The following is a 27,161-nucleotide window of genomic DNA, read 5'->3' on the forward strand; positions in this document are numbered from 1 at the left end:
GATTTGTTTGTAGTTCTTTTCAAAACCCTTTGTAAAAAAAGAAAAGATGAGATTATTTTTAAGTACCAAATAAAGATGAAGTTATTGTAGTCACATAAATCTGTCCACTTAATTAAATGAATACTTAGTATTTATTTGATTATTTAACTATCAATTAATAATTAATTAAATTAATATTTAATTAATTCATCTTAACCCTCTTCTTCTATTAATTAAATAAATTATTCAATTTATTTGATTTAATTCACTTAACCAAATTCAGACCATTAATTAAATAAATAAATCATATTTATTTAATTAAATCTTCTCTCACATTTAAATAAATTAATATTTATTTAAATTCCCCCAAAATCCCACCTCTCACATTTAAATAAATTAGCATTTATTTAAATCACCTTTATCCTCCACCCACTTGCATTTTCCTACAAATGCAAGTTGCACATTTAAATAAATTAACATTTATTTAAATCACTTTTACCCTCTACCCACTTGTATTTTCCTACAAAAGCAAGTTGCACAATTATTTTAAATAAATAATTTATTTAAATCACCTTTATCCTCCACCCACTTGTATTTTCCTACAAAAGCAAGTTGCACAACTATTTTAAATAAATTATTTATTTAAAATCCTATTTATCCTCACCCACTTGAAACCTTTAATGGTTTCCCTTAAAGTATTCAAACTTGATGGCTTTAAAGTCTTCAAACTTAATGGCTTCCCTTAAAGTCTTCTTAAGACTTTAATGGTTTTCCTTAAAGTCTTCAAGCCTTTAATGGTTTCCCTCAAAGTCTTCAAACATTTTAATACTTTATCTTCCTTTTTCTCATTTAAATAAATTAATATTTATTTGAATATTTATCCAAATGCAAATTACACCATTTAATTGAAATAAATGATTTTATTTTAATTGAAAATACCAAAATTTCTCCCACTTGCATTTTCCTACAAAATCTACTTGCATGCCTAAACCCCTTCTAGAATTTTCTAATCACTTCTAAATAACCTAACCCCTTCTCTAAACTTTGTCACATTCCTAAGCAAAAGGGAAGTCACTTCTCAAACCCTCAAAGTCTTTGATAACCATTAAAGGCTTTCAACCTTCAACCACTAAATGGCTCAAAGTCTTTGATAACCATTGAAGGCTTTCAACTTTCAACCACTTAATCCCCAAAGTCTCCAATAACCATTAATGGTTACCTCAAACCCTCCCACATGGTTAAAACATTTGTTTTGACTCAACCTCTACCCAACCCAAAGGTCTCATCAGGCCATTAATGCTTTGACCATGATTATCTCTTAAACATTTGCACAAAGGTTTATCCTTGGATTAACTCTTAATCCAGTGGGTAGTCTTAATTTGGACTTGACCCTTAGCCTCTAGATAACCATGAGGTCTTCTCAAGCCTTTAATGCCTCCAACCTCTTCTCTCAACCCAATCCTATGTTGACACTTGTCACCATTTTATTGGTGCCAATTGTGCACATGGATCCCCAACTTTCAAACTTGGCCCTTGGTTAAACCATTCAATCTTAACCCTTCATTTCCCCATTTCTTCTATAAATAGAACCCTTCTCCTCAAGCAAAAAAGAGAAGCATTAGAGTATTGTTGTTATACTGGTATTAGCATAGAGCTTTTTCATAGCATCACTATCTACACTCGCATAGCATTTGCTTATCATATTCAACCATCTTGAATCTCCATATGGCATCCATGGCTAGTGCTAAAAGCTGAGAGCTACACTCATTTGGGACTTGGAGAGGAGAGGAACAAGGGAGGAGCAACTATGAGCATCTTGATTAGCTATTTTATTCTATGTTTATATGCTTTCTATTTCATGCTTAATATCTCTCTTGATATGCCTGTTTAGGATAATCTTTTGTTGCTAACACTAACGTTTGTTTCTTGTGCTCTTGTGTGTGTTGCCATCAAACAGATTTTCTAATCCTTTTTGCAGAGCATCGGTTATTTTTAGGCCTTTGCTAAATGAAAATGAGTTCTTTTTATGCCCTTTTGTATCAATAAATGAAATTTGCAACAAAAAGAAGTAAAATAAAACTAAGCTAACTCCATTAGAACCTGCACACAATGTTAGCACCTACCGCTCTAAGCTAACTATAAAATTTTTGAGGTAATGGGTGGGTCTCCATTCTAGGAGTCATGCCAGAACAAAGCTTCAACACCTTCATTACTTATTTGAAAAAGGCCTTGCTTAACTAACTGCTCTCCCCTCCCAAGAGTATTCCAAATCATGGAGCCTTTACCTAACATATTTTACTAGGGAATATCCCTATTATCCACTCCCCCTAAATAATTTATATTAAGGATTTTGGCCTTACCCGGATCTTGATTGGTACACCATCTCCAAAAAAATTAGCAACCAAAATACAACCATTCATTCTAGCTTGACATAAACGAAGACCACCATTTGTATTCTCTTATAGAAATAATGCATTTAACCATACTCCACTTTGAAGAAAGAAAATTACCTAGAGAGGGCATCAAATTCCTTAAATAAAACTTGTCAAAGCAATCTGCATAAAACATCTATGGATAGGGAGAGCTCGAACCATAGATTTCAAGATCGTCATTCTCAAAGAGGTTAAGAGCCATCTATGAGTCCAATGAGTGATCTTTCCTTCAAGTTTATCCAAAATATCTTACCAAAAGCTATTAGGCAAAGGAAGAGTTGAAAGAGGGACTCCAAGATAAACAAATGGAAGAACACCAATTTGAAAGCTGAAAATCCTAGCAATCTTGGCCTGAATGAGTAGAGGGGTATTAAAGAAGAAGAAAAATGATTTATCTTCATTAATATTGATGCACATAAATAGGGACAAAAAAAAACAAAACTCAAACGTTAATATATTATTTTCCAACCAAAAACTAAAACAAATAAACTAAAATCCTTCCAATGCATATCGGAAGAGATAAAAGCACCCACAAAGAAGCATAAACAAATAAAAAGAAGGGAGAAGAGACTCCCTAAGATGCTCCCATGATTCTCTTGTTGTCTTTCCCTTTTTTTTCTCCTCTCCAATATCCAAAGCTTGCTTGAGTGTAGCCCTCAGTTTTTAGCATGAAGCCATGGATGCCAAATGAAGGATTGAATGTGATTGAAAGTGTAGTTCTATTGTTATGCAAATGTATAAACTAGAATGCCATGGGAAAGCTAAGGAAGATGCTAATGCAACTATAATAACAATACTCAAGATGCTTCCTCCTTTTGTTTGAGGAATGAGGCTCCTTTAATAGGCAAAATGATTGATTGTAGGGTCAAGATTGATTTGGCTTAACAAGGGCTAGGATTGCATGAGAGAGGCATTATCCTCAATCCATGTTTGTAACTTCCACCAATGTAATGGTGAAAAGTGGCATCGTGAGAGGGATTGAGAGGAGAGGGAAGAAGCATTTAATGCTCGAGGAGACATGAGGGTAACCTCATGTGGTTGGATTATTGGATAAAGGATTTATCCAATGGTAAAGCTATTACCCAATGGGTAAACTCTTGTGCAAAGGTTACCCGTGGTTAGGATTAGGTCAAAGGGGACAAGACCCATGTGGGTTAACTTGTTGAAGAAGGGAAGCATTTAAGACTTTGTAAGAGTCTTAAATGGGTGAGATGATGGGTTGAGAGTTAATTTGGGATTAGGATTGTGTAAATGTTTAGAAAGGGGTTTAGGCTAATTAGAAGGGATTAGAGGAATCTAGAAGAAGGGTTAGTGAGCAAGTGGGCTTTGTAGGAGAATGCAAGTGGGTGAGGGTAAATATGATTTAAATAAATAAAAATTCATTTATTTCAAATAGTGGCACAACTTGTATTTGTAGGATAATGCAAGTGGATGGAAGATTTAAATAATTATTTGATTTATTTAATTAGGTATTTTAAATAAATATTTAATTTATTTAAATGAGAGGAAAGGGGAATTAAATAAATTGATAGATTTATTTTAATAGCTAGACTATAGCTAGAAATTTTAATTTAAATAAATTTATGCAATTTATTTAGTTAAATTAGAAGAATAGGATTAAAATGAATTAATCAAATGTGAATTTAATTAATAGAAGAACATTAGTGTATTAAACAATTATTAAATATTTATTTAATATAGTGGACAAATTTATGTGTCTACAAATATTTTTCCCCGAAGTTGCCAAATAAGTATCCAGAGCCTTTTTAAAGTTAGTTGCCTAAACAATTTTGGCAACACCTATCAAAGTCATGTCATCGATGAATTGAAGATGAGAATAAGGAGGTAGTCCATTACCCCAATTCCAACTCTGAATTAATCCTTTAGACACAACAAATCTTCTCAACCTTTTCACCATTAAAATAAACAAGGGGAGAGGGGATCCCTTTGTTGAAGACCTCTAGAAGCTCCAAATATCTCTATAGGCCCACTATTGATAAGAAAAACAAACAAAGAAGTGATACAACCAATAACCTAATTTATCCACTCATTGCCAAAACCAAAGGCTATAAGCACTTTTCATAGCAAGGTCCATTTGACTCTATCATAAGTTTTGACCATGTCCAATTTTATGAACATAGCCTTCTCCTTAGAAATTACCATAAAATGAATAGTCGCCATCAATATGATAATATCCCATCAATAATTTCTCTCCTAGCAACAACACCTCCTTTCTTTTCAAAGATTAATTTAATGAGCCAAGGCTTAAGCCTTTTTGCAATCAACTTCGTGATTATTTTATAAATTACATTATACAGAGCTATAGGTCAAAAGTAGTCTAGAGACTTGGCTCCTTCCTTTTTAGGAATGAGGGCAAGTAATGTAGCATTCATGGTCCTTAGCATATGTTTATTTCTATAAGACTCCTACACCACCTCCAAGAGGTCCAACTTAATTATCTCCCAAAATTTCTGGTAGATTTGTATACAAAATCCATATGGATTGGGAGCTTTATGTTTTATTCATTCCAAACACAAATTCTTCATCTTCAAATAAAGTGATGGGTCTAAGAAGGTCTTCATTCATCTCATTAGAAACGATGGATGGAATACAATCATGCACTAGACCCTCTTCCACACTAGCAGAGGGGAGTCATTAGTAAACAAAGCTGCAAAGAATCTAGTGGCCTCTCAAGAAAACTCATTAAAGGAAGAAAGTTGAGCTCTGTTTGAGGAAATGAGAGAAGTAATGGAATTATTATGCCTTCTCTCCTTCATTGAGTTGTGAAAGAACTTTGTGTTTATGTCACCTCTAAGGAGCTAGTCACAACTTCTACTTCTAATAAATATCTTCACAAAGCTCTCATTCCTCCATTTGCTTCATTGCAAACAACTTCTCTCTATATAAAGATATCAATAATCCTTGATCTCTAATTTGGTGAGTAATAGAATCCACCCGCGATTGAGCATTTACCTTTGTCGAGAATATATTTCCAAAATACTACCTATTCCACATTTTAACCTTGTACTTGACAAATTACAATTGCTTGATAAATGAGTACATTGCAATACCATAAGTAGGCTTCCCATTATGCCACCAATCTAGCATAAGGTCTTGGAGGGAAGGGTCTCAAAGCCAAATAAGCTAGAACCCAAAGGAGGGATTTTTTGAGACTCGGAAGTGAGTAGTAGAAAAAATGATTAACAAATGGTCAGAACCTTTTCAATCTAAAATCTCAGAGCCAGTCACCCAATTATCTCCCATCCAATAACAAGAGATGAAAAAATATGTCTAATCTCTATATTCTATATGTGGATTTAATTATTTTAAAATCACAACAAGAAGATTAATCATAATGAACTCAATAGTATGTATTCTGTTGACCTATGAATAAAAAAGTATTGTTTTGCTAAACCTATGCTACATTACAAATATGATTTTTACTTTAAAATATTGTTTAAACAAGTAGATATCCCCACTTGTTAAAATTATGATTCACCAATACATAAAATATATTTTAAAATCAGTTATTAATAATTATTTTGAAAAAAATCCTAAGTTTAGGGACATACAAATTACCATTCAAATCATTAGTAAAACGTATCTTGTTATTAGAGAGTTTGTATTCCCACTTATGCAACCAAACTATTAAAAGGCAATCTCCAAACCAAACTATTAAAAGGCAATCTCCAATCTTATGTTCTATTTATTAATAAGAAAAGAATGTGCTAAGAAGATTAATTTATATGACTATGAGTAAAACTTTTATCCTAACATTTAAAAAAAAAAACATTAACAAAAATCTAATCAATCAAATATTTTCTCATTAAACATCACCCGTGGCTATCAGAAACCTAAACCGCACATATAGAAAAAACATTTGAAAAAATCTAAGTCTTTCCTTTGTATGTCTGTACATTTAATTTACTACATAGACAGTTCCTTGAACATCATCTTTATCATATTTTAGAATACATGCTCAAGGAATTCCTATAGATTCATAAGTCACTTTCTTTGTTGAAAAATTGCACTTGTGACGTCATGACTTATTTTTCAATCGTTACCTAATTTAAAATTAGTCATTTAAGTCATTTATCTGAAATATGTAAAATCCATGCCTTCATATCCAAACAATACCTTAAGTAATTATTTTATATAACTTTAAGGCTACGCCACATTAATAGGAAAGGTACATTAAGACCCTTTCCCTTTCACATGCACTAGATCTTTTATAAAAAGTGTAAAAAAATTGTCCTAAAGTGGATTGAATCTATATTAGGTGAAAGGACTCTCTCATATATATTTCCCATTGACATTGAGGTTTTGAGTTTTTATAAAGTATTTAATGGTTTTTCAAAGTGATTTTGATGGATTGAATGTTTTTTTTTTAATTTTTTATGGTAATTTAATTAAAAGGGTTTTTAAATTTAGAATTATATTTTTTATAATATTGTAATTTGTTATATAGACATAGACATTGTTATCTATATAGTTTAATTATTGTCTTAAGAAAATACTTTTTATAAATTGTTGATCTTTGTGTATTATGTCTATATAAATTGAATTTTCTTAAGTTAAGTTTTTTTTGTTTATACATTGATAATTTCTATATTTCTACACTAATTTTTTTTTTGATAGGTAATGTTGATTTATATTATTAATATAAAATATTAAAAGTATACAGTATGTAATAGCAAAAGCAGGGATTAACCCTTGTTCAAGTCCTCGAGCATGGAGAAAATACTAACTACTAACAGTAACCCTGCAACCTCCGAACCTCTGGATCACCACCCCTGACATTACATACTACCGCCTAGACATCAACCCTATAGTAGCAAAATGTGGTTTGTAACCACTCTCTTAGGGTGTCATCATACAATGCATAACAAAAAACTACTACCCAACAACCCCACTACAAAAGAAAGCAAAAACAAATTAATTTTGTTTTCTTCTTCTTGCCTGGGCTGTTAACCCAAAAATCCTCATGGTCGAACACCAATTTCTACTATGTGTTCTTCTTCTTGGCCTTCGTGGCAATTCACAACTCCACTTTTCTCTCCCAAATGAAATTTTTGAGAGACTCCCACCCCAAGCTCGCTTCCTCCATCTGCACCTCTCTATTTGCCCCATCATTCCACAAAATAAATAGGTGAAATTTTGCAAATTTTGCTTCCCCTCCCTTTGGCATGATGCCTTCACCAAATGGGTGACACAGACCCTTCCCCACCACTACACGTGTCATCAATGATGTCAACCCGCACAAGGAGTGATTTGGAATGCATGCCTTCACCACCCAAACCACCTCCTCTCTTGACTCGAAAACCAGTCCCTGAGCAACCATCGTGGAGATGATATCTACTTTTAACTTATAACGTAATTGAGATGCAGATAATCTTTGCCGAGCAGAAGCTCCATTATTTACAGGAAAGAGGGGTCATCGAATTTGAAAATCCCCTTGAGCCGCTTCTCTGAAATCCTATCGAAAAAGGCAAGTTGTTGTTTGAGTGAATGAAGCAAAAAATTCACTTCCATCTCCCTTAGTTGTATCTCTATTAGGTGCCCTCCTATCTCAATCTCACCAGCTTCTTCAACATGCCAACACCTAGAGAATGCAAAAACTTGTTGCCCACCTTTGCATTTAAAAAACCTCCAACTCACCCCTTGTCATGGTCATCGTTAATTAACATTGAGTATCACTCGAGTTGCGGCGTACTCAGCACCCCTCCGCCAACTCGACATCATGAAAGTCTTCCCACACTCCATCCCTGCCCACTTCGTGCAATGATGTGGCCCTTTAAAGAACTACGTCGGCTACATCATTTCCCTCTCTCAAAATATGAGATATTTTGAAGGATTCAAAAAAATCTAATTCCTTTCTAATAACTTGGATAATTTTATTAATTTTCCATGCAGATGCCTCACCTTTCAAAAGGGTGTTCATCATAATCTGAGAGTCCCCTTCTAAATACACATATAAAATTGAAAGATGTTGTGCCATCCTCACTCCCCAAAATGCCTCCTACACCTTAACTTCATTGTTTGTCCCCTCTACCATTCGCTTAGCACCAAAAGCTAAAATGTTCCCATTCCAATACTGGGCAACAAAGCCTCCCCCCCAAAGGCCTCAAATTTCCCTTTGACAGACCATCAAAAGTCACTTTTATCCAACCAAAATCTGGTATGCCTTGGTATCTCCTTTGCCCAACAAAGTAACCAGATCGACCCGATAGAGCTCATTAACGAGCCATTTCTATGCTAATTTTGATTATTATACAATCTTCCATTTTTTTTACACAACATTCTAGGAATACTTAATGCAATAATTCCTAAATATTCTAGGATAAAAAGTTAGATTTGGAATTATAGGAATAAAAATACTGAATAAATAGAGGATATAAATAATTAAATAAATGAATTAAGTTAGAATTCATATAATGCAATATACAATGCAAGCTATTTTAAAATGATTTAATATATAGAAAAAAGAGATATGTCAAATGAATATTTACGATTATGAAAAATGAATATTTGTCTATGTGCTTCAATTCCACAACTCCAAAACTAATATGCATGTCTATGGTTTTGCACCTAGTTTGTTGATTTAAATTGTACAAGGTTTCATAGTTATGGATTAATTTACCTTACTATATAGTAGCTTGCCTTGATGTGTTGAACCATTTCTTAAAGAGAAGTGGTGTCTAAGGACATCACCAAGTAGTTTGGTAGGTAAGGATTTGTTCTCATTTGGTTAAACTCCTCGGATATCAATTTCACAACTTTTAGACATGATAAAAATTATAAGCAATCATACACAAAATCTTAAATATTGTTGCAAGCAGATGATGATTATTAATTCTTTGAAAATGCTTCTTTAATGATGATGCAAGTGGAAATAAGACCTTTTAGATAATTTTAAACAAATCAAGGTTAGTCTTTAAATACAAATCCAAAGGATGCAAATGGAAGATTTTATGATTCAATATAGCAAATAATAGTTGCTTAGGAAGAGTTTAGCTTGTACCCAAATTTAAATTTTTCAAGTTCAAATTTCATTTGCTTGAATTATAAAATTCAACTACGTTAGTTTCATAGGTACATATTGTTTGATGTAATGGATTCATAATTTATTCACCATAGAAAACATAAACAATTTATTCTTAAAAACATAGATGGAAAGGCATCATGTCCTAAAAGATAAACGACTCGACCAAATTGGTACATGTAAATTTGGACTTGGGTGAAGAATGCATGATCGATGGATCATGTTTGGTCCATGCACACATTAAATTAAGACACATCTAATTTCTTAGAGTTTTGTTGAGTCAATCCACTCATGTGGATGAAAAGTGTAAATTTATAGTTATTATGAAGATCATTGAAGAAGAGAATATAACAAAAAAGTGAGAGTGGGGCACTATGGATGATTGCTAGATAGTTGACAAGTTCAACGATTCCTCTTAGTAGTTGTTGGGCTATTTATCTCCTCTCTTGTTGTCTAATGACGTTTACTTTTTTTTATTAAGAGAAGTGGGATGGGAGTAGAAATGAATACACCCACTAGAAATTTGTATACGATGTCTTTATGAAACCATAAGATTCAAGTTTTCTATAAGAGTACAAAGTCATAAAATTTCTACATGGATTGTTCAATGAATGCATGCTTATGTTTATTTAAGCTGGAATTTGTTAGAAAGTTTCTACTGGGAAGCATTTGTGCTAGAAAATGAATTTTGGCTTGTCATTTTATAAGTTTTTTAGAATTTTCAATGTTTAGTAATCTAAGTTTGAATTAAATGAAATAAATGATCTAATTATAGAACTTGTTGATAAAAAATAAATTAATATATCTATATTAATTATTTGTAAGAAAAATATTTTAGATTAATTGTGGAAAAGAATGTTAAAATATTTTTCATTTTTGTATTTTCTAAAATAAAAGTTCATCTAAATGAACAAATAAGGGGAAATGCATATATTTTTATGTTTCTTATGAATATGAAACTTTGATGTGAAATCTTTACACAGAAAAATATTTTACAATAAATATATTTTCCATTGAATCATTTTTTTTTCACACAGAGAAGAATCTTTTGTACAAAAAGAATAATTTTTACTTTTTAAAATAAAAAAATGATAGTTCGAAGAAAAATGTACACAAGAAAATATTCTCTAGATAAACTCAAACAATAATTTTATTATGTCGTAAGATTCTTGTAGAGTGATCTACATTTAACTTTTTGTGTCTAAGAAGCTACTATCCACTAAATAATTTAGTGATATCATCCTTGAAAATCAAGTTGTGTAGTGGTGCTTATATTTATTGTTCGAGAGGAAAACAATATAATTTGTTTAGAAATAAGTGCCTTCTATTTAGATAAAATAAAAGTAGAAAAAAAAGTATAATAAATAGATACATATAATAATAAACACACAATAAGAAACATGCAAATAAATAAAAGAAACAATGATTTCTATTTTAGCTTCCCTGGACATTAATAATGCCTATGCTATAGAATAACTGATTTGATGTAAACAAAGAAGATGGAAGAGCTTGGAGGAGTAGGAAGCGGCAATGGGAAAATTCAAAATTCAAATTCTCTGCAAGGCGGGAACTCTGGTTCCAATGGTGGGAGCGGCCAGATCGAAGGAGCTGGCCCCATGGGAGAGGAGGACAAGCTTGCGAACATTCTGAAGGTTGTTGACATTCTGCAGACTAGCGGTACTCTACCAGAGAAGAAAGAGGGTTCCGATTTTTTGGGGGAGGGGTCCAGCGGGGGGCCCAACTCACGTGAAGAGACCTTGGAGATCGAAAAAGAACCTAGAAAATGGTAATCCCTTTTTGGAACAAAACCATCTGGTAAATCCTCTTTACCTCCTGACAAGAATATTTTTTATCCTCCCGGTGGAAAGTTCGCTATCTCTATTCTTGATCTGGTTTTGGATCATAATATAAACAGTATGTCGAACTCCCTAATAGGCAAATTTATGGGTTTGCGTCCAAACATCGAAGTTGTTAGGGCATATGTCAAATGAAAATGGGCTCTGAAGGGTAATGTTGAAATCTCAGCTTTGCCTAAAGGCCTCTTGTCTTTTACTTTTTCATGTGAAGAAGATAAATTAAGGATACTTTGTGGAAGTCCCTAGATGGTAGGAAAGACAACTTTGGTTCTTCGAAAATGGCACCCGAATCTGAACATGAACGACTCTCTTTTGGCACAAGTCCCAGTATGGGTGAAGTTACCAGGTTTGCCTCTTGAATATTGGGCAGAAAGCATCTTCTTAGGAATTGCAAGTTCATTTGGTGAACTCCTCTCTATAGACCCAATCACAGCTTCAAAAAGGAGACTCACTCATGCTAAGTTTTGTGTAGGGATAGCCCATGATGCAGATATGCCAGAACAGATAGATATAGTTTCAAAGTTAGGAATATGGAAACAACAAATTGAATATGAATATATCCCCTTTGCCTACTTCCATTGCAAAAAATTAGGTCATTGGGCAAAATCCTATCCATTCAAGCCGAAAGTAGAGCCCAAACAGACTAAACCTCAAGTTGAAAGTAAAAAGGCTCCTAAAAAAATGATATGGCAAGTTAAAAACTCAGAGAATAAGGAAGCTGACTATAATTGTTTAAAACCTTTAGGGGAAAATAAGGAAGTGTCCTCAACTTCTGTCTCCAATCCTCCAACCTAGGAAGTATTGAGAGATGAGGCTACCAAAGTAAACATCTTTGTTACAGAGCAGATTTGAAAAGAGGAACTGAAAGAACAGACTGAATCTTCAAATGACACAGCTGAAGTGGTAGCTGACACTTATGCGGGTAAGGAAATGCAAAAGATAGAGGATCAACCTGAGGAAGGGGAGATCCCTGGCTCCCAAGAAGAAAAGACTGACTCTTCACCGCTCATGACAATTTCTGAAATGCAAGAAGCCCAAAAATGTGCAATACTGGGTATGAACCTTTCAGATTCAGACCAAAATTCAAAAACTGTAGACAATGATTCAGATGGTTCCAAAATCCCTAACTGGGGTAATGAAGATGAAATTTCTAGAATCCTCAGTAACCCGGAAGCGGCTCTAGAGAAAGAAGTTGACTGGAAAATACCAAAATACAGGAATAAGAAAGGAACCACTCCCTCGGCTTCTCAACTAAGGAAATCCAACATAATAGCTCAAGTTGATGTTGTGTATATCTCCTCTTCCCCATGTCGACCCTCTAACCATAAAGTTAGAGACAAGCAGGCCAGTAAGAACATTGCAAATGGGACCCAAAAGGCTCTTAAGGAGTTAGGAATCGGTAAGTAACTATGAAGATTATCTCTTGGAATATTAGGGGACTTAATAATCCTCATAAACATGATATCATTAGGAATATGATAAGGGATAGTAAGCCTAATGTTTTTCTTATTCAAGAGACCAAAATGAGTAGAGAAAAAGTTGAATCTTTGAAGTTTTTCAAAAATGGTAATATCAGTGGTGGTAGTTTGGAAGGTGCTTCAGGAGGCATAGCTACCATTTGGAACCTTAACAGTGTCAAAGGCCATGTTCTTATTCAGGAAATTTTTTTCTCTTGCACTAAATTTGAGCATTTAAAAGATGGAACTTCATGGGTTCTCACTAACATTATGCTCCCAATACCTTAAAAGATAGAAATTCTTCCTGGAAAAAACTAATGGAAGTTAGGGATAGCTTCAAAAATCTTAGCTGGATGGTCATGGGAGATTTTAATACTCCTTTGAGAGAGGAGGAAAATTTTGGAGGAAGCCCCTCTCAGTTGGAAAGTAGGCTGGCCCTAATGGATTTTATTAACACTCAGGCTCTCAACAATGTTGAGATACAGGGTTGTAATCACATGTGGACTAATAGGAGAACTGACAATGATCTTATCCAAGTTCGCCTTGACAGGATTCTCATCTCAGATGACTGGTACAAACATTATTTTTGTTCTATGTCTGCCCACATCCGGGTTGGGTCATATCATTTTCCTATCACCTTCATTGCCAACCCTATTAATAGAAGGAGACACTATCCTTTCAGATTTGAAAAAATGTGGACTCCTCACCCAGATATCACCTGTAATATTCAGAAATGGTGGAGTATCCAAGTTGAGGGATCTACTATATACAAAGTTGTAAAGAAACTTAAAAGTGTTAAGGATAATATAAGACTCTGGAATAAATCCAGCTTTGGGAATATATTTGAGGCTAAAGGTAAAGTTCAAGATGACCTTAAAAAAATATAGGTCCAAATTCAGAAGGATGGTTTCAGTTTTGTGTCCATTGCTAATGAAAATGAGACTCTTAAAAAATACCATGAAATCATTGCTAAAGAGGAAACTTTCTGGAAGCAGAGATCAAGATGCATTTGGCTTAAGGAAGGAGATAGGAATACAAAATATTTTCATATGTCTACTATCAAGTATAAAGTGGCTAATAGGATAACCAAACTTATTGTGGATAATAGGGAGTTGGTCAAGGAGGAAGAAATAAGGAATGAAGCTAAAAGGTACAATTCAGATCTTCTTAGGAGGGATCACAATTTGGATGTTGATGCTCAATCTTCTTTCCTTCAAAATCTTCCCTTTCTCATTGATGAACAGATGAATGTCTCCCTTTCTTCCATTCCTTCGATCTTGGAAATAAAAAATGCTATTTTTTCCTTTGATGGTAACAAAGCTTCAGGTCCAAACGGTTTCTCCATGTTCTTTTTCCAAGATTTCTGGGACATAGTCGGGAATGATGTCTCCAATGGGGTCAAGGAATTTTTTGGGGCTAGAAGACTTTTGAAAGAAATAAATGGTACTTTCATTGCTCTCAATCCCAAAATCCAAGGTGCAGACTCTATGGACAAGTTTAGACCAATCAGTTTATACAACTCTTTTTATAAGATTATTTCCAAGGTTCTTACTACCAGAATTTTGACTGTCCTTCCTTCTTTGATTAATCATCAAAAAAATGGTTTTTTCCCTGGAAGACAAATTCTTGACTCCATTATAACTATCCATGAGAATATCAATTCTCTTGTTAGGGCCAAGAAGTAGGGTCTCGTCCTTAAGCTTGATCTCTCCGAGGTCTATGACCGGGTTGACTAGCCTTTTCTTTTGAAGGTGCTTATGGCTTATGGTTTTTCCACTAAATGTATTGACCTCCTTAGCTAGCTCATTACTTCAGCCTCTTTTGTTGTTCTTGTTAATGGTTCCCCTTCCCCCTTCTTCCAAGCTTCTAGAGGACTAAGGCAAGGGGATCCCACTTCCCCTATCCTCTTCATCATTATGGCAAAATGTTTTGGTAGGTCCATGGAAAATATGGTAATGCAAGGATATTTTAAGGGACTCCAACCTTCTTCTACTGACCTTATTTGCTCCCATCAACAGTTTGTGGATGATACTATTATCATGGAGGAAGCAAGTATCTCTGAAGCTAGAACCTTGAAGAATACTCTTTGTAAGTTTGCCTTAGCTTCTGGTCAGCTCATTAATTGGGTCAAAAGTGAAGTTTTTTTCATCAATACCCCAGAGAGAAGGCAACAAAGAATCAACAAAATCCTAGAATGTAGGACTGCTGATCTTCCTGTGACCTATATTGGCCTCCCCATGGGCATTGCACCTCCCGATCATTTTTGGAGCTCATTAGTGGATAAATTTTATAAAAAATTAGTAGGTTGGAAAAGAGCCCTTTTGAGTCAAGCTGGAAAGCTACAACTTCTAAAAGCTTCCCTTCAAAGCATACCAATCTATGCCCTAAGCCTTTTCAAAATTGTAGTTAAGTATGTTGATGCAATTGAGAAAATTCAAAGAAAATTTCTTTGGTCAGGGGTTGAGGACAAGAAAAGAATGTCTCTTGTGGCTTGGGATCAGGTATGCAGACTGAAAATTAAAGGAGGCCTGGGCCTGAGAAGAATCCAGACCTTAAATGAAGCTCTCCTGTCCAAGCAAGTATGGAGAATGTTCCATTCAGATACTGAATGGTGTAAAATTTGGCGAAGTAAGTACCCTCTTTTGTCCTCTTCTCTTTCTTCTTTTATCAATTCGGAAATCAGTATTAATGGTTCCCATATATGAAATCATGCCTCTAAGTGCAGAGAAAGCATTGCTAAAGGAGTTATATGGAAAGTTGGAAATGGAAGGAGAGTCAAATTCTAGGAAGACCCCTGGCTTTTTGATAAACCATTGACTGATTTCCCTAAATGGGCACCTCATGCTCCCTCCTATATTAGAATTTTTGGCACCTTAGTTGAAGGGTATTGGACTGGAAATAAATGGCAAAACATTGAAAGTATCCACCCAAGCTTCATAAAGCTCAAGATCCACCTGTCTTCGGTCTAGTTGAACAAAGAGGAAGACTCCCTCATTTGGAAATATGAACCCAAAGGTATCATTACTATTTCTTCAATGTATGGTGTTCTCTCTCCCACCCCTCTTGTTAATCCTTTCTGGTCTAAAGCTTGGATTAAGGGTCTGACCCCCAAAATCAACTTTTTCTATTGAACTATACTTCAAAATAAAATCTTGACCCTAGATAACCTCAAGGGTAGAGGTTTTGCCTTTCCTAATAGATGTGCTATATGTCTTAAGGAGGAAGAGTCAGTGGACCACTTGGCCATCCACTATTCCTTTTCTGCCTTGGTCTGGGAAAGTTTTCTTAAAAGTTTTAGCATTGATTGGGTGTTTCCTAAAACTATCAGTGAGTTGTTCTACTCCTGGAATATCCATTGGTTTAACTCCTTTTTGAGATCTTTGTGGTAGCTATCACTTCCTCACATTCTGTGGGGATTATGGAAAGAAATAAACAATCGTATCTTTAGGGACACATCCCTCAATTAGGATTTTGTGTTCCAAAAAATACAATGGGCGATTGTGGAGAATATTGGGATCAATGGGGGTCCCTGTTTTTCGACCAACCCCCTGGAAGCTAATATTTTATGTTCCTGGAATTTGAAGAATGTTGGTAACTCCGACCCCAAGCAGAACAAAAGAATTGAAGCAAGATGGCAAACTCCCCCTCATGGTTGGTTCAAAGTCAATTTTGATGGTACTGCAAAAGGTAATCTGGGCCTTGCGGGTTGTGGAGCTATTCTTAGAGATGATAAAGGCATATGCAAGGAAATGATTACGGTCCCAATAGGGAGTCAAACAAACCACAAAGCAAAAGCAATGGCAACTCTCCAAGGTATTCTCATTGCTAAAAGATGGAATTGCCCCTTCATATGGATTGAAGGGGATTCAAACAACATCATAAAATGTCTCAAGGGGACCTCTAAGCCCTCATGGTCAATCAATAATATTATAAAAGCTGCTAGAGACCTTATTAGCACTTTTGAAAAAATTTACATATCCCATATCTACCGTGAAGCCAATGGGTCTGCTGACTGGGCAACCAACGTGGCGGTCAATAAAGATGAAATGATTACGTGGACGGGAGAACAAGGACTCCTTGAGGATGTCAGACTAATCATTTTTAGGGACCGATATAGTAGCACTCCAAAGATTTTTAATGGACAAAACAATAATGAAACGTACTAAATGGCGTACTCCAAGTTATTATAATAATGTCAGCATCATTTATTACAATACTCCTTCTATCACTTCCCACGGTTTCTGGGTAAATTTGGTAGCTCCGAGAAACTTTCTATCTAAAACTCTCTGCAAGTTTCATTTTTTTGCTCTGAACAACGAAAACATTGGCGAAAACAGACGTTGATACGAACCTAGCATCTGCAAGGAATGGAAGCAGAAAGAGGAGGTCTGGAATATTTTGCAGAAGGGTGGGTTTTCAAAATTCATGGAGAGACTCCATGGATAGGATGACACAGTCACCAGTTTCTTTTGCAAAAACTGGAGAAAGGGCACCTTGAAGATGGGAAACTAGTCTGTTGTCATAGATGAAGATCTTATCGCCCAAGCCATGGGTCTCTGAAGGGAAGGAAGCAACTTCTATAGAGACAAAAAAGTGAGTAAGGACGCCATTGATAGATATCCTGAAATCGACAAGGAGAAAAAATGCCTAGTGAAGTTAAGTAAAACTTACTATCCCCCTAGGGCTTTTGTTAAACCATGGCGGGAGGTCCTCTTTGTTATAATGTGCTATATTACATTGGATGGTAGATTTACTAAAGTATATAACTACCATTTTGTTTTGTTGAATCATTTTAGGCATGACGAGAAGGTTAATTTTCCTTATTTTTTGTTATGCTCTATGAATGCCACTATTAAGGCCTATAAAGGGAGCCCTATGGGGGACACTTCCATGCATCAAGGCCTAATAGTTCTTATTTATGACCATCTCAAGGCTAATCAGATTGCCCGCTCGCAGCCCTCTATTGAGTTTGAGGAGGATGGGTCAGACTCTATTTTTTCTGTGGATGAGGGTTTCGACAGTGACCCAACGAGTGACTCTGATGAGAGTTTGGATGACTCAGAATTTGAAATTGGTAAGAAGAGGAAATATATGCAAACCAGATCTTCTTTCTCAAAGGGCAAAAAACCTAAAGGCAAAATCCTCTAGATTAGCTCCTCCTCCTCCTCCTCCTCCTCCTCGGAGGTCTTCGAAAACTCAGAGAAGGAGAAACCCCAAGGTTCTTTGAAAAAGAAAACTAAAGTCCATACTCAGACTAGAAACAAGCATAAGAGAAAGGTGGAGAATGTGAAGGAGCTGGAGGCTCATAAGCAGGAAAATACTTCGGAAGCTGAATAGAACCCGAAGAAGGTGACCATTGGAGAGTTTCATAGGGTTGACGACATAGTCACTATTGGTGACACTCCAAAAAAGGAACAGGACAACTCTGGTAAGATTGATCTTCCCCCGAACCCTCCTCCTGAGGGCATGAAAGGTTTTATGGATACCATGGAGTGGTTAATAACTAGTTACGAGAAAGTTGTGGATGACAACAAAAATCTCAACCACAGAATTCAGATTCTGGAAACTATCAACACTGGGGAAGGGAAGACTATGGCTGAATATATTGAGGATCTGAAAAATACTGTTGCAAAAGCTGAAAATATAAGAGACTCCTTCAACCCCAGATTTTGGAAAATAGAGAAAGACCTACCAAAGATGAATACTCTCGCTGACGCTATGGATCAAACTATATCAGGCACTGTCAGTAAAGTCAACAAAATTGAGGATTGCCTCAAGAGTATTGCAGAGCAAAGTTTAGACATCCTGAAGGTTTCTACTGGCAATACTAAAACTCTCATTAGCAAATTGGATGAGGAGAAGGACACCCAAGATATTGACCCTGACACTGAGGGCACAGGAGATGCTAAAGGACCCAAAACTAGAAATAGAGGTAAAAAGAAAGAAAAGAAGCCTAATAAGGACCTGGATGATCTCAAAGTTGTTGCAGCCACCTATGACCAGTTGGTGAAAAAAGGCGGAGGACCTTCTGAAGACTATAACTGTGTAGAGACTTCCTAGTTTCTTTTGTTGTCCTTTTGGTTTGCTGGCCTTTTTGCCAGTCATTTTGTAAGCGGTTTCTATGCTTTGGACTCTTTTATGACTTATCTTAATTTCCCATGTTAAAGGTTTCAGGTCCTGAAAACTTGTTTTTCGTAATTAATCAGAACATTTCAACCAATACAAATAATCTTTTTTAATATGCAATAAAATAATTCTAATAAACTACACAAAATGAAACATCCACAACTAGAGTTGGATGGGCTATAAATTTAGAGTAGTTTTTTAAATATAGTGTCTTAGGATTTCTTTTTCTTAGACCCTCCCCTTCTTAGTAATTATCTTTGGATAACTCTCCAAAGGTAAGGGAAAAGAAAAAAGAAATTAAAATAAATTTAGCGAGATAATGATGTAGAGATGTAATAGATTATTGCAATATATACAAGATGGTTGAGTAGGAAAATTATTAATAGAGTATTGGATGCAAACAATGAAATTTTGGACCCTTCTGAATAGTTCACATTATTCTTTCATAAGAATTTTTTTTTGGCAGGAATCATGCATGTTGAAAATGAATCTTAACAAAAAAGAAACAAACATTTTAAAATAAAATCACATGTTAAATTTGGAATGATGAATTTATCATTTTCGTATAATCACCACATTTGATAATTATAAAAAGTTTCAAGCAAAAACATAACTACCATGATGAAGGTAAGAATACTACGATGAAGGTTCACATATTGTGGTGGGCATGTGAAAATATAGAAAATGTCATGACAAATGAATGACTCCACAAAGATTAACACTTTAAGCTAGGAGGAGAAATGTGGTAATGATAGTGACACAAAGTAGAGGCTAGGAGTGACTAGGTAGTATTTAAATATTGACAAATTGGACCTCAGTTAGACGTGTTAGCTACCAAAATTATAAGTTTTTTTATCCCATTTTTAGGCTTATTTAGGATACTTATTTATCATTGAATATGTTCTATTAGACCACTTATTGAACACACCACGAGACTGAGTGGGGGGTTGAATTAGTCGGGACCTCAAAATACTTTTCTTTTGATCAATTAAACTTCAAACCACAACTAATGTATTACTGCAATTATGAAACGTGAAGTACAAAGCACAACAATCACATGAACAACAAATTTACATGGAAAACACTAAATAGGGACAAACCATACTGAGAACTATCTCACTATATGATAAAATGATTACAATGTTTAGACTTAATGATAAATTATCGTGCTTCATTGGCATGAGATTATATCGGTTACTGTGAATCTACAACATGGTCAAATTTCTATTAACCTTTGGTTGCACTCATTCACCAACATTGGCATACAAAACTCTTCATTGTTGTTTATTAACAATATTGGTAGTTTACTATTCTAGATCGAATCAATATGCTTGACAATCTGTCTCTTCCTTCCATTTGTGTGTGGTTTCCATTTGATTCACAAATCCTCTTAGTGTTGAGGGCTCGTGTGCAGTGGAAGTGTGGTGGAGTAACTTGCTCGTTGGCATGATTCATCTGCCAACTAAGCATTAATCACCTTTAAAGAGCCGTATATTTTGCTGAAATTAGGTTTTTTATTTTGGAAGTTCTATTCCTTGGTGTTGGTTTTATATTTGTTTGTTTGAAGAATTATTATAGTTGTAAACATGGGTTTTTAATTTACTTTGAAGAAAGTGAACTATAGGCAATAGAGTGATATTATCCTCACTAATTTTAGTGAGTGTCATTTATTGTCCTATTTGTATAATGAAGTTCCTTGTCCTAACACACCTTGTGAATATAGTATTTTGAAAGGGTTAAGGGTTGGAATTTTCAGAGTTGTTTTTTAAAATGTAAATGATGATGTTTTAGAGTTTCTATTCACTTTGAATGTCCTCATGCTCTTTGGACTCATATTTGAGAGACATATGGTGATCATGATAGTCCACTATATCTTGAAACTCATATTTCTTACTGTAATGTGCCTTTTCATTCTTCAGAGTAGATAACCCATGATTGCGATCCTTTGGAGGTTTTTGCCACTTCAGATGAGGTTGCAAATGATTTGGAGGTTATTGGTTCTTTGTCAGAGATAGTTGATCAACCTTCATTTGATACTTCCATCATTCATGATACGTAAGATTATCATTATCTTCTTGACTGGGATTCCTACTTGCCAAACATTGGTTTTTTTTTTGTGGAGTCTAACATTTCAGATTTGGGGGACACATTTGAGGGGATTTATGTTCTCTTTGATGACAATTTAATCACATTTGGAGATTCTTCTACATTGTCTTTGGAGATTGGCATTCATGAGTCTCCTCCTTCACTTAAATTGTCACATTCCATGGTTGAGTTTTATCATGAGCGTGTGATGGGTTCTTCGAGCTTGGAGACTCCTATTTAGTTTTTAGAGGCATCTCTCCTTATTGATGATAGTTGTGGCACCAGTGTTGTTACTTCATCTTTGTCTTTGGAGATTTTTCAAGATCAGTTTCCTATAGTTCCTTGTTTATCACCTTCTCTTATGATTGGGCATGTACCTGATTGGTTTATGGCATCATCTTCCAAGGACTTGGTGACATATGAGAAAATTTAAAAGACATTGAATCATTCTACATTTTGATTCCACTTCCTAATTCCTAGCTAGAATGGGAAGCTTTACTGCATTTGTACTTGGTTTATCTTCTTCCTAAGGGAAGAAATGTTGCTTGTGGGTATTGAACTATGTTTTTCCTTCTATAACTCACCATTTTTGCAAGACATTATTCATTATGGGGGCTCTATGTAGTCTCTTTTTTTCCTTCCTATGGGGGGATATTTTATTGTATATACATGATGTATGTAGTCCTTGTGGGGTCTTGAGTCCTTCATGCATCATGATTTTCTTATTTCTTTTCTCTCTTTTGGAGAGGAGTTTTCTCCCACATGGTTTTCTCCTTTTGTCTGCTTTCTCAAATATTCATTTCTTTGCATTTGCATTATAAATGGGTACCTAACATGGCCTAGTAGTCAAGACCAAAATTACATGGTTGCATAATAAGTGTACTCCTTAAGTTGCACTTGAGGGGGGGGGGGGGGGGGGGGGCTGGGGGTTCTAGTGTGATTAAGGTGTTATGTCTAGTGACAACCTTGTCTAGTTCTATTGCACATATCACATAAGTTCACTTAGTGATCACATTTCACTTTAGGAGCATCTCCACTCTAGGTGGTTATATCATGTTATCACTTATCCACCTTAAGTGGATCTTCCACCTTCAGTGCACTAATCACACTATTACTTTTCTACTTTATGTGGGTGATAGGTGTTAATGGTGAAAATGGATAACAATAATAACAATATTGAAAGGATAAATGAATTCAACCACAAAACCCTAGCCTAACAACAACAAAGATCCACCATAACATATGAAGATTACCTAAGACAATGCAAATCAAATGAAATCACAAAGATTATACCATCACATGTCCAATAGGGTTTTTGATCTCCATTCTTCCTATCTCCATTGATCTTGCTTGATATATTTGCTCTCAGATTTTATATGCACAAGAGCTCAACAAAGAACGGAATGTGATTGCAAGTAGGATCGTAATGCAGTCCAGTGTATAAGATTCATTAGAATGCATTATTAGGGTTTGATAATGAAGGAAACATCTCCTTATATAGAAGACACTATATGAAATGGAGGGATAAGATTGAGAGGTGTAAAAGGAGGTCGACTATGATTAGAGGGTAGGTAAAAGAAATAATAAAATAATGAAAGGGGTAGGTAGTGTATGAATTAAGAGATGAATGACATGTGTCATGGGTAGAAAAGACTAATGAATTAATTAAATAAATAAAGATTTATTTAATTAATAGAAGAAGTGGGATAATTAAATAAATAAGATATTTTTTTAATTTAGGAAAAAGGGTAATTTAAATAAATAAATGTATTTATTTAAATGAGAAATAAGGCTAGAAGAGGATAAATGAATTAATTAAATAAATAAAGATTTATTTAATTAATAGAAGAATTAGGCTTAGATAATTTAATTAGACATGACAATTTTAGGTGTCTACATTTTGCCCCTCTTTGAGACAATGCCGCTTGTCACGTTATTTCAAAGAAGATAAGATGAACTGATACAGAGTTGCTCCAAGATGGAATGATATGCTCCCTCGAGAGATTGGATGAAAATGTCTGGAAAGATTGCAAACAATCTCTCGATAAGAAAGAAAGGCTAGAATGGACTGACCGGATAAAGTGACAGAGTCACGGGATAATGAAGATTGACTTGGGAAACGAGGGCTAGGGGTAGTCTATAAGATAGACTATGGGGAAAAATACATCCTCATTGTCATCTACACACCCACGAGAGCAGAGTGCAGAGCGAAAATAGAGCAGCAGCAGTCAGCAGCGATGGCTTTCATTCACAGATTCGACCGTGTTCGCTGATTTCAGAGGCCAGCAGAGGCAAGAGAGCCGGTAAGTACCACCAAACCTCCTCGTACTTTGATGCATTTAATTTTGTCATTAATGCATGGTAGTTAGAGCAATAAATGCGCTTAGACTAGGGTCCAAAAAGTGTCCAAAAAAGTGTCCAAATGCGCGTCTGTGTTTGTGCCAGGCGCATCTGCGTTGGTGCCAGGCGCGTCTGTGCTCACGAGGCGCGTCTGTGTTTGTGCCAGGCGCGTCTGCGTTTAAACTCGCGTCTATGTCAAATGCGGCTGCGTTTGTGATGGTCAGTCGCGTTTGTGCCAAGAAGGCACGTTTGTGTCTCCCAGGTGCGTCTGTGCAGAGCATAGGCACATCTGTGTTTGTCAGGCGCGTCTATGTTTTTCAGGCACATCTGTGCAGTCTTTAAGCACGTTTATATCAGGTAAGCGCGTTTGTGTTTTAAAAAGTGAATTTGTCTTCTAGGTCAAATCGACAGTTCTGTGATGAACATACGCTGTCGATTGGATAAGCTGCTGAGAGGATACACTCAAGCAGGTCCTCTAGGAAGACTAGGATAGATCAAGGCACTTTGTGATGAACAGTGAGTACCAAGATAGAGTACTTTGTGATGAACAAGGAGTACTAAAATATGAGCAGCACTTTATGATGAACAGGGAGTGCAAATGTAAGTAACACTTTGTGATGAACAGGGAGTGTCACACACGTAGTACTTTGTGATGAACAGGGAGTACCACTAGGATAGATAGCCATATGCATTTAGATAAAAAGTAGCATTTTGTGATAAACAGGGAATGCCATTATGACTGACATGAGTGATGTGCTTGACTGTAGGAGTATTTGCCGATGCTGGAGTCACGGGAGAGATTCCCGTCTACTCAGAGGTTGCGACCTGAGCTGACAGCCGAGGAGCGGGCTACAATTGAGGAGATCGGATTGAGACATGTCCTGTATGTGCCTGAGTTTCGGGTGAACATGTGATTGTTGACTGCGCTGGCGGAGAGATGGCACTCCGAGACCTGTACTTTTCATTTGTCGATGGGTGAGATGACAGTCACACTTGAGGATGTATATAGGATACTGAGGATACCGATCGATGCGGAGCTGATCCCATATGATCGAGATGGAGACAGGGAGGCCCTGAGACGAGTATTCTAGGACCCAGGACTGGAGATGAGGGCAGGACACGTGGCGTGGGACACTATGACAGCCACAGGGCTAGCGCTGCCAGCAGTGGTAGGAGGAGCGATCAGTGGGTTCCTGTGTCCGGATAGGGATACACGGGGGTTGGCTGTGGGTTGGGGAGGAGCACTGGAGACACTGGTGACACAACACACCAGATATGCTTGGGGACCATGTGTGCTGGCACACCTCTATTATGAGCTGCATCAGTTCGTGTACCACAGATCAGTGGGATTGGGCTGCGAGGTGACATTGCTACAGGTATGCGCTTATAAGCATCTTCTAGTGACAAGGCCGATACACTTCAGAGGCAGGGGACATGGACACAGCTTTGTGCACTTATATAATATGATCACGTCGCAGCTACGGATAGGCAGGTTGGAGCATTGGCGGTTAGTGATAGATGATATTGATGTGGTCATATGGAGGCCATATTTGGGATGTGAACAGTGGGAGGACGATGCAGTTGAGCTTCCTTACACCTTCCAGAGCAGGTATCTAATTGGGCGGACGCCCTATGTGCTGGAGAGGCAGCTAGTGGATAAGGTTAGCCGACAGTTTAGCAGGATCCAGAGGATGCCACGGGGTTTGGGCATGTATGCACGGACTGTCAGAGATCAGACACAGTTTGGGCCCTTGCTGTCATATGATCAGGCAGTTACACAACCAGTAGAGATGATGCCCCTACCCTGGGACATGTGGCCAGAGATTGAGGATGCCGACATGGATGCTGAGTACACAGCATACTGGGCAGAGCATCCCTTCCCATGCTTGACGGATCCGGGAGAGCCATTGGATGGAGATGGGGGTGGGGATGATGATGATGATGGTGAAGGTGATGGGGGCAGAGGCCGACGAAGGAGGGGGGAGTAGTTGGAGAGAGGAGGGTTGCACCTCGGAGGGAGGGTGGTGAGGAGAGACAAGCTCGGGTGGTGAGAGGTTGCGGTGGATTGCCACTACAGGTGCCAGCAGCACAGGGTCCCAGACAGGTATAGGTACAGGGACAGGGACAGATACAGGGACAGGTACCAGTATAGGTACAGGCATAGGCACCCGTACAGGGGGAGCCACAGGCAAGGGCGGAAGGGGCTGATGCAGAGGAGGACGAGCTGATAGAGCTGAGGGAGATCTGCCAGGGCTAGGCAGATGAGATCTAGGAGTTGGAGAGGGAGAGGGATCAGTTTAGGAGGAGGCTCAGGGATACTGAGCAGGAGCAAGATCAGGCTATTCAACGTTATACAGAGGCTGAAACAACACTGAGGGCCGGGAGACAGGTAGCGGAGGATACAGGGGCAGGCTATGCTTATGTCCTGCGGGAAGGGGAGGAGATTGCCTACTGGCGAGATCTCTATTATGGTGCAGTGCCAGCAGATCAGCGGGCGAGGAGATTCCATAGACCATCGCGTACAGCGACAACTATGGGAGGGAGCCGAAGGAGACAAACATCGAGTGGTGGGGTTATGGGTCCTCCACCACCACCAGATAGAGGGGACAGGCGGGATGATCCTGGGGTAGGTCCTTCAGGGGCTCAAATTCCATCGAGACCAGGCGGCTCCGAGGGAGGGAGTTCATCATAGCCATAGAGGGCTCCCTATGTATCAGTATTGTACCATTTTTGTATTGTAGACACCTGCGGGTGCTTTTGTAGCCATACGATTTTGACATCATTGTATCATGACACTTTATGATTATATATATGAGATGATTCATTTTTGCGGCAGCTATATGCATGTGTACCTATGTGATGAGATGCTCTTATGTGATGTTTGTTTTATGCTATGGATGCAAATATGTATATGATGTAATGCAATATTTTTTCTTTTATGTTTTTATATGTGTATGCATGATGCAAATGTGAATGTATGTAATGCAGATGAATATGATAATGCAAATGTAAATTGTGCTAACAGGTGTTGTGTGCAGGATGTGATGCAGTTGTGATATCTATATGTATGTATGAAATGCTTATATGTGGTAATGCAGGTGCAACTACATGAAATGCAAATGTTTTTGGTGTGTCATTATACTCAGTCATGTAATAGCAGGCTACGCAGACTCGAGAAGGATGATGGAAGTCAATCAAGAAAGGGGGATGGAAGACAGAAGATATGAAAGTGAAAGAGCTTCTTGTGCATTATCATCATTGAGCTTTATTATGGCAAGTAGGTTATGACAATCGAGGCATATGTTCGACCCAGAAAGTCATTGTACCTGTTTGTATGGAGATAAGACAGTCACAAACAAGGAATGCCCCAGTTCACACTAGACTCACAGTGTCCTCATATCCTTGGACAAGTCATAGCATTACTAAGAGACATTCCACAAACAGCAAATACAAATAGGTGACGATACCCCATCCTCACCTTTCTAGTCAAAGACATCCTGGAGATAGAATCTCTAGTCAAAGACATCCCGGAAAAGCTAAAAGACATGTCACCCAAAAAAAAGATTAAATAAAAAGAAAACCAAGACTCGACACCAACATCCAGTGTAGTCCTCAAGTTTAGTGTCTCTTGTCACTTGTATAAGTCTTATTTGATTGTGGTCACAATGTTTACTTTCATAGAAATGATAGATAACACTAAACCATAATGTTGTCTGAGTCTGTTGAAAGATTTGATTTGTCGAAGCCCATTGTTGCTGTTGTGTCTCATTTGAAACTGACTGAATCCATGAAACTAATACTTTATTTTGGAGAAGATGAAACTTTATTGCGGATCTGTGATACA

The sequence above is a fragment of the Cryptomeria japonica genome, chromosome 8 (assembly GCF_030272615.1).
Source record: "Cryptomeria japonica chromosome 8, Sugi_1.0, whole genome shotgun sequence".
In the NCBI taxonomy this organism is placed as follows: domain Eukaryota; kingdom Viridiplantae; phylum Streptophyta; class Pinopsida; order Cupressales; family Cupressaceae; genus Cryptomeria; species Cryptomeria japonica.